The 2500-nt window shown below is 53.0% G+C and overlaps 1 pseudogene; it reads left to right on the top strand.

The window, feature by feature from the left end:
* Positions 1 to 980, top strand: part of LOC115560340 (putative uncharacterized protein DDB_G0271982) — a 3508-nt pseudogene extending 2528 nt beyond the window's left edge.
* The last annotated feature ends 1520 nt before the right edge of the window (positions 981 to 2500 follow it).

The raw sequence follows: 2500 nt of genomic DNA, 5'->3' as shown, positions 1-2500 counted from the left end.
GTGAAAATCTCTCGCTACAGGAGGGGAGTGTGGGAGGTGGAGGTGGAGGAGGTGGAGGAGGGGGAGGTGGAGGAGGAGGAGGAGGAGGAGGTGGAGGAGGAGGAGGAGGAGGAGGAGTAGGGCGGAGGAGAACATGTGAGGAATGAAAAAAAGTGTGCCAGAAGGTGTGTAGAGATCAAGATGAAAGGGGTTGGATGGAAAATCATTTGAGAATTGTGTTTGTGTGTGTCTGTGTGTGTGTGTGTGTGTGTGTGTGTGTGTGTGTGTGTGTGTGTGTGTGTGCACGTGTGTGTGTGTGTGTGTGTGTGTGTGTGTGTGTGTGTGTGTGTGTGTGTGTGTGTGTGTGTGTGTGTGTGTCTGATGGAGCGAGTGAGCTGTGCGTGGGCCGGCCTGAGCAACGCAACGGCACATTACACATCCATGACACACGCACACACACAACACACACACACACACACACGTTACACACACATGCGCACACACATGCACAGGTACACGCGGATCCATCACATGACTTCTCCAGGTGTAACGGAGAGTCAGCAGCCCTAGTGCGGGTGTATTGTGAGTTCACCTGTGGGGGAGAAAAAGCCCGCTATGTTTATGTCATCCCGGGGCCCCCGACGGACGGGCCTACCCGGCGTCGCAGGAATGATTGATTGCGCTGGGCGGCGACAGCGAGGGCTGTTCATTATTAAAGCCCCCCCCCCCCACCCTCTCCCCTCGACTCGACGTTGGCCTTTAAAACATTGAAAGTGAAACGTATTTGAAGTTATATCCCCGACGCCCACGTTCACGGTGAACTCAGGAAGAGTCTGCTGGCGGCGTTCTACATCACAGCGCACGCCCCGGCCCCCCGTGACACGCAGCCCGACAGACCCTCTCCCCCGTGTCCCCCCCGGCCCCCCCTGGTGCTCCTGTAGTGGGCCGTCGGGGGCAAGGCGCCTGTGTCTCTGTCCCCGGGCGCCGTTCCCTCAAACTAACCATTTCTCGCGCGGCGTTCAAAATGAAAACATGTCAAATATGTGGATGAGCGATAGTTCTGTCCCCCGCCCAAACTGCGCCACACATAACGGTCCAACTTTTCCTCGTTATTTTTATCACCTTCCCGGGAAAAAAAAAAGTGTGTGGGTCGAACATATTGCTGATTAAATGGGCCGTGTCACGATCCCTTCAATAAAAGACATGCAGGGTGAAGCCTAATCTGCGGCTCTATGCACAGTGGGCTGCTCTTGTTGGAAAAGCATGAAAGGCTAGATAGCATTTTCCGTTGACATCCCAGTCAGCAAAACTCCTGGGGCAGGCTATTACAACTAAAGTTACTTTGAACGACATTCCGACTTAAGAACCCATGCCAGAACCCTTTTTAGTATCTGGCAAGTTCTTAATCCATACCGTATTGTAATTGTGTTTTTGAATCGCCTCGGGAGATGGGGGGGAGGGGGGGAGAGAGAGAGAGAGAGAGAGGGAAGGGCGGGAAAACAACTGATTATTATTTGCATTAAAAACATTCGGTAAAGGCACCATCACAGGAATAGTGTGCGCACACACACACACACACACACACACACACACACACACACACACACACACACACACACACACTCACACTCACACTCACACACACACACACACACACACACACACACACACACACACACACACACACACACACACACACACACACACGCCTGCCTGTGCTCTCGGAGCTAGCTGCTAGGTCCGTTTGTCACAGCAGTCAAAATGTCATGCCTCTGATTGGCTGAAACATGCTAACGATGCTGCCTGCAGCGTGGGCTATTTCTGTCAAGTGTGAAAGTTCCCGCTTCATCAAAATAGAGGCGTGGGTTGGAGCACCTACTATTGTGATTAGAGGCCATCGATTACCGTCGATTCAGCACGTGTGGTTGTGTGTGTGTGTGTGTGTGTGTGTGTGTGTGTGTGTGTGTGTGTGTGTGTGTGTGTGTGTGTGTGTGTGTGTGTGTGTGTGTGGCGACGGAAAGAAGGGTATCCAAAATAAACAGGGAAGTGGAAAAGAGGACTGTCAGAGGAGAGGAGGGGAGAGGAGATGAGAGCAGAGGGCAGGAGAGGAGAGGAGAGGAGAGGAGGAGAGAGGAGGAGAAAGGAGAGGAGGGGAGAGGGGAGAGGAGGGGAGATGAGGAGAGAGGAGGAGAGAGGAGAGGAGCCGAGGAGAGGGCAGAGCGGGCAGATGGAGACATGGAGTGACAGCAATGGTTTGCTCCTCCATCCAGTGTGTTTGGGTGGCATGAGAGACAGCAAGCCTAGGGACGCAAACCCACGCCCACACACACCACTCCACACACAAACACACAATAACACACACCAACCCACACAAACATAGCATACACACACTGAGGACGCAAACGAAGGACCCATAATTGTAGTAACACACAGGAGGAATAAAACGACTTCCCACACAAAGACCACAGTCTCTGCCCGGGCCTTCCTGTTGTCGGGTAAGCCTGTACTTTTAGCTGCGAGG

This window comes from Gadus morhua, chromosome 15, assembly GCF_902167405.1.
Source record: "Gadus morhua chromosome 15, gadMor3.0, whole genome shotgun sequence".
NCBI classification, from domain to species: Eukaryota; Metazoa; Chordata; class Actinopteri; order Gadiformes; family Gadidae; genus Gadus; species Gadus morhua.
The sequence above is the reverse complement of the archived record's forward strand: the minus strand, read 5'-3'. Positions and strand labels throughout refer to the sequence as shown.